The sequence below is a fragment of the Myotis brandtii genome, unplaced genomic scaffold, assembly GCF_000412655.1.
Source record: "Myotis brandtii unplaced genomic scaffold, ASM41265v1 scaffold376, whole genome shotgun sequence".
Lineage (NCBI taxonomy): Eukaryota > Metazoa > Chordata > Mammalia > Chiroptera > Vespertilionidae > Myotis > Myotis brandtii.
Genome location: NW_005364451.1, coordinates 429,772 through 442,771, shown reverse-complemented (window position 1 = coordinate 442,771; position 13,000 = coordinate 429,772).

Genomic DNA, 13,000 nt, shown 5'->3' with positions numbered 1-13,000 from the left:
CCCCTGGAGGGGATGTTGGACTGCTGATTTCAGCCCAACGCCCACAGTATAGGCCTAGGGATCCCACCAGTGCACGAATGGGTGCACCAGACCTTTAGTATGCATATAAGATCTTTGGTTAATCTCTTCCCACCCTCCCCTCTCCCCCGTTCTTTCTGAGATTCATCAGTCTGTTCCATGTTTCCATGCCTGTGCATTGAGCGTCTGCCCCCTGGTGGTCAGTGCACATCATAGCTACCCATTGAATGGTTGAATGGTGGAACAGTCAAACAGTTACTTAGGCTTTTATATATATAGATGGTGTCCCACAGGTCCTTTAGGTTCTGTTCATTTTTCTTCATTTCTTTTCTCTTTTGATCTTCAGGATAATTTTAATTGACCCACTTTCAAGTTTACTGAGTCTGCTGTCTGCTCAAATCTGCTGTTGAATTCTAGTGAATTCTTCATTTCAGTTACTGTAGTTTTCCTTCCCAAAGTCCTGTTTGGTTTCTTTTGCAATTTGTCATTTCTATCTGTTTATTTATATTCTTTATTTGGTGAGCCATAGTTCTGCTCATAGTTTTTCTTTAGTTTTTTTGTCCCTAGTTTTATTTAGTATTTAGAGCACAATCAGGACAATTGATTTAAAGCCTCCATCTAGTAAGTCCAATATCTGGACTTCCTCGGGGACAGTTTCTGTTAATTTCTTTATTTTACCCATGAATGGTCCAAAATTTCTGTTTCTCTGCATAGCTCATAATTTTTGTTTGAAACTGGCCATTTTGAATACTATAATGTGGTATCTGTGGAAATATTACTCTTTTTCCCTCCCCAGGGTTCGTTCTTACTTCTTCTTGTGGGTTGTAGTTGTGTGTCTTTGAAGACTGGCTTGAGTTGGGGCCTCTTCAAGGCTCAGCCAGGTGCTACTGTTTTGCCTTAACCTTCACTTCCTGCTTAAGTGGGGCCTAATTTTCAGAGCTTAAACTGGTCTCAGGTCTTTCTGAGCATGGATCTGTCCTTGGGTATGATCATGCTTTTCTGGATTATGGGATGTGTGTGGAAGATTTTCTAAGCTCTTACTTACCCATCTATCTTCTACCCCAGCCTCTTCATTCCCAGGCTTTCCTTCTCTCTCCTGTTTGCCCCTTCTGCTGTCTCTTGCCACAATCCGCTGTGGACAGTGTATGCCTTTAAGTGCTTTCCTAAAATGCTGTTCAGGAGGCCACTCCAGCAATGAGAGAATTATGAGGGGAGTAAACAAAGACAAGCCCCTAAATCATTATTTTAGGGAGCCATCAGACAGGAAAAATGCACAACCACAATTATTTGAGAATAAGGTCTATATTTCTGCCCTCTGGCATGAGCATCCTGTACTATGAATGTGGACCATCATCCCCATAGCTGCTCCTGAGCAGGGCAATTGGGGTGGTAGGAGGTAAGCAGGAATCCTACATCACTGTTTTAACAAAACTTAATAAGCTCTTTCTTTATTTAGCACTTTCCAAATTGTTTTATGTATTTGGTTAGATTTCAGAATTCCAAAAAAAAGTTGATTCTGAAACATTTTTGTCAGATTAATGGTTGCTCCAGTGTAGGAAATGGATGCTTGGAACTCCCTGCTTTGTTACTCTCCTTTCGTTCTTTAATACATGGAAGGATTCATAAGGAAAGCAATTTGATCCTAAAGTTTTATTTCAGAAAATATTTTCTGCATTGCCATTTTCATACAACCCCCATTTTCCAGGCAAAGACCATGACTCAGGGCAGTTCCCCACAGTCCAACAGTAATAGAATTTGCAGGAGGCCCAATGTCCCAGAGAGGCTGACCAGATTAGGACTATGTCCAAGAGACTGCTGAGAGGAGCAGTAAAAGGTCGTGATCCTGGCTATGTCTGCCTACAGCCAGCAAGACTGAGGTATGAAAAGGTAAGTAGAGGAGAATTTTTGAGCTTAACAAACAGGAGATCAGACAACCAGCTTTTCAGGTCTCACCTTGCAGGAGGAGCTCCCAGAGCTGTTTACAGCTCAGACAAGATCCTCCACTTTCCTTGCTTTTTCCTCTCTCCTCCCCATAGGTGAAGGGCTTAAGAAAGGGAGCTGAACACATTCCTCCCTCCACAGCAGGCCCCTCTTGCCTCTCTGTTTTAGAGGCCAGCCCTCATTCAGGGTGCAGTGACGCTTTAATGATATGTTCTATGCCAAGCAGAAAGGCCCCTGGCCTTCAGAAGTAAGCAGGGATTGACCAGCTGTGTCAATGCCTGGGGAGGGGGCAGCGCTCATCTGCAGAATTGGGGAAGGGATTGGTGACTGCTTACCTAAGCCAAGGCCTTTCATCCAGCCTTTACCAGCAGTGGAACTGTTTCTTCCATATCCACCTGCCTGACTCGTGTATCTGCCTCTTCAGTTCAGAACCCCATAAGGGATGAGAGATGCTACAGATCTGGCCCCTGGAATCCCAACTCTGAGCCCAGTACTGTGAACCATTATCATCATCATTATTTACCTCGTGCCCAAGGATGCCATTCCTACCTGGGCATTTCCCATGAGGAAACAGGTAGCTGCCCTGGCTTGGCCCACCTAGGGTTTGACTTGGACATTGTTTAGTCTTGGCTATTCCAGTGGTGGCCTGGGGCCACTAGTAGCAGCATCACTTGGGAGCTTGTTCAAAGTGTAGTTGTCAGGCCTGTCCCAGACACTCTGAGTCAGAATCTGCATTTAAACAAGATCCCTAGGGGATTTACAGGCCCTTTACAGCATGGAGCCAAGAGCAATTCAAATGGGTAGTGAGGTTTTCACAATGATAACTAGGCTTTTTCTGTGCGGAATTCTCATGTCCACCTTTAGTGTTATATATTTTTTATCTTTGCATTGTGCAATTATCCAAGCAGGAAAAATTACATAGACTAATATTATCATTTCTGTCTACTAATGGAATTATCTTGTTTGTTTTGTATTTTCAATCCATAGCAATAACATTACTCTTGTAAATTCTATTGTAAATATTTACGTCTATAACCCTTACCAAAAGTGAGGTTCGAATAATAGGAAGTATGTAAACAGATGGCTGTTCTGTGAAATTCCGACTTTATATTCCAGATTTGGAGTGCCCAGGGCCCCTGTCTCAAAGACCTGGGATGTGTTAAACACCTGCTCTGAGCAGGGGGCCCCACATTCCTGTAGAATGAGACCAATGGAGGGGGACAGATCCATCCTCGGTGTTTTCTCTAACAGGAACCAAAAGACCAACACTCCCAATTACTGAGCTCTAGCCAGGCCAAGTGGTTTGTGGGGACAGGGAGCAGTTTTCAGGATGGTACAGTGAGTGTCTCCATCTTTTTCCAGAGTCTGGCCTGCATAGACTTAGATTCATCAGTGTCCTCATGGTAGGCTTTGAGTAAAGTTTTAGAATAGGGCTCAAACTATAGTGACCAGTTCCAAGGCTAATGTGGATGAACTTTTGGGAACTCACCTATTTCTTTTAGTATGACTGGAACTTTCTGAATGTCCCTCTCTCTACTCTATAGAGCCTAAACTTGGTTCTGAAACAACAATCGTTTTACTTGTGTCCCACATTTTTCTAGGCCAGTGGTTCTCAACCTTCTGGCCCTTTAAATACAGTTCCTCATGTTGTGACCCAACCATAAAATTATTTTCGTTGCTACTTCATAACTGTAATGTTGCTACTGTTATGAATCGTCATGTAAATATCTGATATGCAGGATGGTCTTAGGCGACCCCTGTGAAAGGGTTGTTCGACTGCCAAAGGGGTCGCGACCCACAGGTTGAGAACCGCTGTTCTAGGAGAACTCAGAATCCCTTAGATTAATAATTCATTTATTTAGTTCATTCACTCATGACCTTACTCTGTGTCAGGCCCAGGCCTGAGAACTAAAGATGTAATAATAGCTTGAATTATTTGGTTTATCAGTGCTGGTTACTTGGCTGTCTTCCACAGAAGTGTGAGCTCAGAATCAATCTGCTGGAATCAGTCTTGTGTCAGGGCATAGGGAATAGACAATCGACTATTTATGTCTGTACTTTCCAGGTCATGCAATTGCCAGGCACAGAATAGCCACTGTTTCTCTGCCTCTGGGGGGAGTAGGGCAGAGAGATGCACAGGGACTACAAACCATAGTGTAAGAGAAAAATAACCGTGAAAGGGAAGCAAAGAGGGAGTAAGGAAGGGGTCATCTTTTTTTTTTTCTTTAACTTTTTCTCTTTCACTGCCAGACCTCCAAGCCTCCTCCTGCATTATTGAACTTTTCATTCTTTCCACCTACCTCCTTGAGGGTTGACAATTAAATGACTCTCACTTTAAAGATGTCTCCAGTGAGCAGTCAGGGAGGGGAATTTGAGCAAATAAGGGATTGTGGGAGCTGGGATATCTGTATTTAATGTCCTATCTGTGAGTCTTTGGGGCAGCCCCTGAGCTCTGGTTTCTGGGCAGGATGCTCACTTCTTAAGGCATCACTTAGGCTTAAGATTCCCCCTTTACAGCAGACCCAGGCAAGGACGAACAAGAGACAGGCCTGGGCAGCAGTGTCTCAGAGGACCTCTTGGTACAGGAAAGATCCTGAATTAGTCACATTGTGTCAACCAGGAAAGGGAAGCACATATTTCCATATCAGAAAAAGGGATTCCCAGGGATTAGAGAAGTGATTCCACTGCCATAGGTACCAGCTTTCATCCACAGCCTTGCCTCATTACCCTGGTTCCTAGGAAAACTTAAATTGAAGCCATTACTGCTTCATGTTATGACAGCCAATTTTTTGTACAGTATAAATTTCCTCTAATATGAACACATATTCACAATTATGAGCAGAATAAATATTTTTATTTAAAAATGTTTTTTGACAACAGTAATTTCTGCCTTTATTTTTAAATTTAATTATTTTATTTTATTTTTCCCATGACCATTTATCCCCTCTATGCTCTCTTCCACCCCACCCCTTCTCCCCCTCCTGCAAATCAACACACTGTTGTCCATGTCAATGAGTTCTCTTTTTTTTTCTTTTTTGTTCAATCCTTCTACCAACTCTCCCAATACTCCCCCCACCCTGACCAGAGCTGTGTGTCTGATCTCTATGAGTCTGTCTCTATTTTGCTTAGTAGTTCAGTTTGTTCATTAAGTTCCACATATGAGTGAAATAACACGGTACTTGTCTTTCTCTGACTGGCTTATTTCACTTAGCACAATACTCTCCAGGTCCATTCATGCTGTTGCAAAGGGTAAAATTTTCTTCTGTTTTACAATAGAGTAGTACTCCATTAAGCAAATGTACCACAGCTTTTTTATCCACTCATCTACTGAGTTCTTTTGCCCATTTTAAATTGGATTATTTGTGGGTGTGTTTTGTTGTTGTTTTGCTATTGAGTTGTATTAATTCTTTATATACTTTAGATATTAACCCCTTATCACATATATGGTTTCTAAATATTTTTCCATTCTGTAGGTTGTCTTTTTACTTTCTTGATTGTTTTCCTGTGCAGAAACAATTTAGTTTGTAGTCCCACTTGCTAATTTTTGGTTTTGTTACTTGTGCTTGGTTTTGTTGGTTGTGTCATATCCAAAAATCATTGCCAAGACCCATGTGAAGGAGCTTTTCCCCTATGTTTTCTTTTATGAGTTTCATTGCATCAGGTCTTAGTCCATTTTGAATTGACTTTTATATTATGTAAAATAGGGGTCTAGTTTCATCCTTTAACATATGAATATTAAATTTTCCCAGCACTCTATTGAAGAGACTGTTTTCTTCATTGAGTATTATTGGCTCCCTTGTCAAATATTATTTGACCATATATACTTGGGTTTATTTTTGGGCTTTCATTTCTGTTCCATTGATCTATTTATCTGTTTTTATGCTAGTATCATACTGCTTTGATTAATACAGCTTTATAGTATAACTTGAAATCAGGAACTGTGATGCCTCCCTCTTTTGCTCTCTTTTTCAGGATTGCTTTGACTATTCAGAGTCTTTTGTGGTTTCACATAAATTTTAGGGTGGGTTTATTTTTTCACTTTTGTGAAAATGCCATTAGAATCTTGATAGGGATTGCATTGAATTTATAGGTGGTTTTTGGTAGTCTTGACATTTTTTTAATTGTTTTATTGCTTAAAGTATTAGAAAGAGTATTACATATGTCTCCTTTTTTTTTTTGACAATCCCCTGCCCTCCCTTACCCCCCAGTGTCTTATGTCCATTGGTTTTGCTTATATGCATGCATACAAGTCCTTCGGTTGATCTCTTACTCCCCTCCCTTCTGCCCCCCAACCCTCTCTGGCCTTCCCACTGCAGTTTGCCAATCAGTTTGAGGCAGCTCTGCCTCTGTATCTATTATTGTTCAAAAGTTTATAATGGTCTCTATTATCCATGAATGAGTGAGATCATGTGGTATTTTTCCTTCATTGACTGGCTTATTTCACTTAGCATAATGCTCTCCAGTTCCATCCATGCTGTTGCAAATGGTAAGAGTTCCTTCTTTTTTACAGCAGCATAGTATTCCATCGTGTAGATGTACCACAGTTTTCTAATCCATTCATCTACTGATGGGCACTTAGGCTGTTTCCAAATCTTAGCTATGGTGAATTGTGCTGCTATGAACATAGGGGTGCATATATCCTTTCTGATTGGTGTTTTTGGTTTCTTGGGATATATTCCTAGAAGTGGGATCACAGGGTCAAATGGGAGTTCCATTTCCAGTTTTTTGAGGAAACTCCATACTGTCTTCCATAGTGGCTGCACCAGTCTGCATTCCCACCAGCAGTGCACAAGTGTTCCTTTTTCTCCACATCCTCTCCAGCACTTGTCGTTTGTTGATTTGTTGATGATAGCCATTCTGACAGGTGTGAGATGGTACCTCATTGTTGTTTTGATTTGCATCTCTCGGATGATTAGCGACTTTGAGCATGTTTTCATATGTCTCTTGGCTTTCTGAATGTCCTCTTTTAAAAGGTGTCTATTTAGGTCCTTTGCCCATTTTTTGATTGGATTGTTTATCTTCCTTTTGTTAAGTTGTATGAGTTCCCTATAAATGTTGGAGATTAGGCCCTTATCAGATATAATGTTGGCAAATATGTTCTCCCATGTAGTGGGCTTTCTTGTTGTTTTGTTGATGGTTTCTTTTGCTGTGCAGAAACTTTTTATTTTGATGTAGTCCCATTTGTTTATTTTCTCTTTAGTTTCCAATGCCCTAGGATCTGTATCGGTGAAGAAATTGCTTCGGCATAGGTCTGAGATTTTGTTGCCTTTGGATTCTTCTAGTATTTTTATGGTTTCCGGTCGTATATTTAAGTCCTTTATCCATTTTGAGTTTATTTTTGTGTATGGTGTAAGTTGGTGGTCTAGTTTCATTTTCTTGCATGTATCTGTCCAATTTTCCCAGCACCATTTATTGAAGAGACTGTCTTGACTCCATTGTATGTTCTTGCCTCCTTTGTCAAATATTAATTGAGCGTATTGGTTGGGGCTGATTTCTGGGCTCTCTATTCTATTCCATTGATCTATATGTCTGTTCTTGTGCCAGTACCAGGCAGTTTTGAGAACAGTGGCTTTGTAATACAGCTTGATATCTGGCATTGAGATCCCACCTACTTTGTTCTTTCTCAGGATCGCTGCAGCTATTCGGGGTCGTTTTTTGTTCCAGATGAATTTTTGGAGAGTTCGTTCTAGATCTGTGAAGTATGCCGTTGGTATTTTAATGGGAAGTGCGTTGAATTTATAGATTGCTTTGGGTAGTATGGACATTTTAATGATGTTGATTCTACCAATCCAAGAACATGGTATGTTCTTCCATCTCTTTATGTCTTCCTCTATCTCTTTTTTCAACGTCCTGTAGTTTTCTGAGTAGAGGTCTTTTACCTCTTTAGTTAAGTTTATTCCTAGGTAGCTTAATTTTTTTGGTGAGATGGTAAATGGGATTGCTTTTTTAGTCTCTCTTTCTGCAAGTTCACTATTGGTGTATAGAAATGCCATAGATTTCTTGGCGTTAATTCTGTATCCTGCTACATTGCCGAATTCTTTTATTAAGTCTAATAGTTTTTTGATGGAGTCTTTAGGGTTTTTTAAGTATAATATCATGTCATCTGCAAATAAGGACAGTTTTACTTCCTCTTTTCCAATTTGGATGCCTTTTATTTCTTCTTCTTGTCTAATTGCAATGGCTAATACTTCCAGTACTATGTCGAACAGGAGTGGTGAGAGTGGGCATCCCTGTCTTGTTCCTGTTTTTAGGGGAAATGGTGTTAGTTTTTGTCCATTGAGTATGATGTTGGCTGTGGGTTTGTCATATATGGCTTTTATTATGTTGAGGTATGATCCTTCTATTCCCACCTTGCTGAGAGTTTTTATCAAAAATGGGTGTTGGATTTTGTCAAATGCTTTTTCTGCATCAATTGATATGACCATGTGGTTTTTTTCTTTCAATTTGTTTATGTGCTGTATCACGTTTATTGATTTGCGGATATTGTACCATCCTTGCATCCCTGGGATAAATCCTACTTGGTCATGGTGTATGATCTTTCTGATGTACTGCTGGATCCGATTTGCTAAGATTTTGTTGAGGATTTTGGCATCTATGTTCATGAGGGATATTGGCCTGTAATTCTCTTTCTTTGTGTTGTCTTTACCTGGTTTTGCTATTAGGGTGATACTGGCTTCATAGAATAAGCTTGAAAGTATTCCTTCCTCTTGAATTTTTTGTAGTAGTCTGAGGAGGATAGGTTTTAGTTCTTCCTTGAATGTTTGGTAAAACTCCCCTGTGAAGCCGTCTGGCCCCGGGCTTTTGTTTGCTGGAAGCTTTTTGATGACTGCTTCAATTTCTTCCATAGTTATTGGCCTGTTGAGATTTTTAGATTCTTCCTGATTAAGTTTTGGAATGTTGTATTTTTCTAGAAATATGTCCATTTCCTCCAGGTTGTCTAGTTTGTTGGAGTAGAGTTGTTCATAGTATTTTTTAACAATCATTTGTATTTCTGTGGGGTCTGTTGTTATTTCGCCTCTATCATTTCTGATTTGGTTTATTTGGGTCCTCTCTCTTTGCTTCTTGGTGAGCCTGGCTAGAGGTTTGTCAATCTTGTTTATCCTTTCAAAGAACCAGCTCTTGGTTTCATTGATTTTCTGTATTGTTTTTTTGGTCTCTATGTCATTTATTTCTGCTCTAATCTTTATTATCTCCTTCCTTCTGCTCACTCTGGGGTTTTCTTGTTGCTCTCTTTCTAATTCTTTGAGCTGTAGATTTAGATGATTTACTACCATTTTTTCTTGTTTGTTGAGGTAGGCCTGTAGAGCTATAAACTTCCCTCTCAGGACTGCTTTCATTGTGTCCCAAAGGTTTTGGATTGTTGTGTTTTCATTGTCATTAGTTTCCAGGATGTTTTTAATTTCTTCTTTGATCTCATTGGTAACCCAATCAATATTTAATAACATGCTATTCAGCTTCCAAGTGTTTGAGTATTTTGGGTTGTTTTTATTGTAGTTTATTTCTAATATTATGCCATCATGGTCTGAGAAGATGCTTTTTATGATTTCAATCTTCTTGAATTTGGGGAGACTTTGTTTGTGACCCAATATGTGGTCTATTTTTGAATATGTCCCATGAGCACCTGAGAGGAATGTATATTCCATGGCTTTGGGGTGAAGTGTTCTGAAGATGTCAATTAAGTCCATCTGATCTAGTGAGTCATTTAGGATTGCTGTTTCTTTGCTGATTGTTTGTCTAGAGGACTTATCCAGTGATGTCAGTGGTGTATTAAAGTCCCCTACTATGATTGTATTGTTGTCGATCTCTCCTTTGATATCTTCCAGGAGTTTTTTTATGAATTTGGGTGCTCCTGCATTGGGTGCATATATGTTTACCAAGGTTATATCTTCTTGTTGTATTGATCCCTTTAGTATTATGAAGTGGCCTTCCTTATCTCTGGTTATGGCCTTCACTTTGAGATGTATTTTGTCCGATATAAGTATTGCTACCCCAGCTTTCTTTTCCTTTCCATTTGCGTGAAAGATATTTTTCCATCCCTTCACTTTCAGTCTGTGTGAGTCCCTTCTAATGAGGTGGGTCTCTTGTAGACAGCAGATGTATGGGTCATGTTTTTTTATCCATTCAGCCACTCGATGTCTTTTGGTTGGAGCATTTAGTCCGTTTACATTTAAAGTTATTATTGAAAGGTACTTGTTTATAGCCATTTCTTTTTGTGTGTGGCTGTTTTCTTTCTGAGCTTTTTATTCCTTCTTTTTACACCAGTCCCTTTAGCATTTCTTGCATTGCAGGCTTGGTGGTGATAAACTCCCTTAGCCTTTTTTTGTCTGTGAAGCTTCTTATTTCCCCTTCAATTTTGAATGATAGCCTTGCTGGATAGAGTATTCTTGGATTCAGTCCTTTGCTTTGCATCACTTTGTAAATTTCTGTCCATTCTTTCCTGGCCTGATGTGTTTCTGTTGAGAAATCATTTGATAATCTAATGGGAGATCCCTTGTATGTAACTTTCCGTCTCTCTCTTGCAGCCTGTAAGATTCTCTCTTTGTCCTGAACATTTGCCATGGTAATTATGATGTGTCTTGGTGTGGGTCTTTTCGGATTCACCTTGTTTGGGACTCTCTGGGCTTGTGTGACTTTTTTCTTCCCCACCTCAGGGAAGTTTTCTGATATTATTTCTTCGAATAGGTTTTCTAATCCATGTTCATCTTTCTGTTGTTCTGGCACCCCTATTATTCGTATGTTGTTTCGTTTCATGTTGTCCCAAAGCTCCCTTAGGCTCTCCTCCTGTCTTTTAATTTTTTTCTCCATTTGCAGTATAGTTTGGGTGTGTTTTGCTTCCTTGTCTTCTAATTCACTAATTCGGTCCTCCGCTTCTCCTAGTCTACTGTTGATACTTTCAATGGAGTTTTTTATGGCAGCTATATCACTCTTCATTTCTTCTTGGGCCTTACTTAAGTTGTTGATTTTTTCATCTGTTTCTTCTAGCTTCTTGCATATGGTATTGAATTTTTCATCTGATTCTTCTAGCTTCTTGCATATGGTATTGAATTTTTCATCTGATTCTTCTAGCTTCTTGCATGCATGCCTCTGTTTCACTTAGCTGCTTTTCTGGCAAGTCCTCCTCTTCTTTCCTCTGGGGGTTTCTTTGTCTACCCATGTTTGATCTCACCTACATTTCTAGATGTTGACTCATTCAGGGGCTGCTCCTTGGGTGGCAGTGGCTCCTTGGGCTGTGGTTGCTCCTCGGGTGGTTGTGGTAGCAGCTGCTCCTCAATTGGCAACAGCTCCTCTGGTGGGTGCTGTTCACAGCTGTGGTAGTTCCTCTGGTTGTTGGGGGGAGGCTTCACACACAGCTGCTATTCCTCAGACAGAGGGTTTGCTGATCACGAGGCTGCTGTTTCTTGGATGGGGGTGGGCTACACAGGCAGCTGCTACTCCTTGAACTGGGGTGGACTGCTCACGTGGCTGCTTATCCTTGAATGGGGGCTAGCTGCACACTGCTGTTGTTCCTCTGATGTGGTGGGCTGCTTGTGGGGCTACTGCTCCTTGGACTTGGGCAGGTTGATTGCAAGTCTGCTGCTCCTCGGATGGGGGTGGGCTGCTTGTGAGGCTGCTGCTGTTTGGGCGGGAGTGAGCTGCACGTGTGGCTGCTCCTCCTCGGATGGGGACATGCCACTCACCTGGCTGCTGCTTGTTGGGCAGGTGCAGGCTATTGTGGCTCTGCTCCTCGGACCAGTGCGTGCTGTGCAGGGCTGCCGCTCCTCGGACGTGGGTGGTCTGCTCATGTTTGATATCACCTACATATCTAGATGTTGAGTCATTCAGGGGCTGCTCCTTGGGTGGCAGTGGCTCCTCGGGCTGTGGTTGCTCCTCAGGTGGTTGTGGTAGCAGCCTCTCCTCAGTTGGCAGCAGCTCTTCTGGTGGGTGCTGTTCACAGCTGTGTTGGCTCCTCTGGCTGGTGTGGGGAGGCTTCACACACAGCTGCTGTTCCTCAGACAAAGGGTGTGCTGATCACGAGGCTGCTGTTCCTTGGATGGGGGCAGGCTACACACGCAGCTGCTACTCCTTGAACTGGGGTGGACTGCTCCCATGGCTGTTGATCCTTGAATGGGGGCTGGCTGCACGCTGCTGTTGTTCCTTTGATGTGGTGGGCTGCTTTTGGGGCTACTGCTCCTTGGACTTGGACAGGTTGATTGCAAGTCTCTGCTCCTCGGACGGGGGTGGGCTGCTTGTGAGGCTGCTGCTGTTTGGACAGGAGTGAGCTGCATGCGTGACTGCTCCTCGTTGGACGGGGACGTGCCACTCACCCGCCTGCTGCTCGTCAGGCAGGTGCAGGCTATTGTGGCTCTGCTCCTCGGACCAGTGCGTGCTGTGCAGGGCTGCCGCTCCTCGGACGTGGGTGGTCTGCTCACGTGGCTGCTTCCTTGGACCAAATGGGGACGGGCTTCTTGCAGAACTGCTGCTCCTCGGATGCGGGCGGGCTGCTCACACAGCTTCTGTTCCTCGGATTGGGCAGGCTGCTCATGCAGCTGCTGCTGCTTGGATGAGGGCAATGCTCTGCTCGTGCGGCTGCTGCTGCTTGGATGAGGGCAAGATGCTTGTGCAGCTGCTGCTCCTCGGACTAGTGCAGGGTGTGGGCTGTGCGCAGCTGCTGCTCCTTGAATGGGAGCGGGCTGCGCAGGGCTGCTGCTCCTCAGACATAGGTAGACTGCTCGTGCGGCTGTTGCTCCTTGGACAGGTCGGACTGCTCGCATGGTTGCTGCTCCTCCGACGGGGAAGCGGGCCACTCACACAGCTGCTGCTCCTTGGCCAGGGGCAGGCCACATGAGGCTGCTTCTCTTCTCGAGACAGCAGGCTGCTCACGGGGCTGATGCTCCCTGGACAAGAGTGCACCGCTCACGTGTCTGCTGCTCACGTGGTTGAAAAAGTAATGTGAAAAGAAGTAGGAAATAAAGGAACAAACAAAGAAACAAACAAACAAAAGGAGAAAAAAGAAAGAAGCAAAAAAAAGCAACAAAAAAGCTAACAAAATAATAATAAAAAA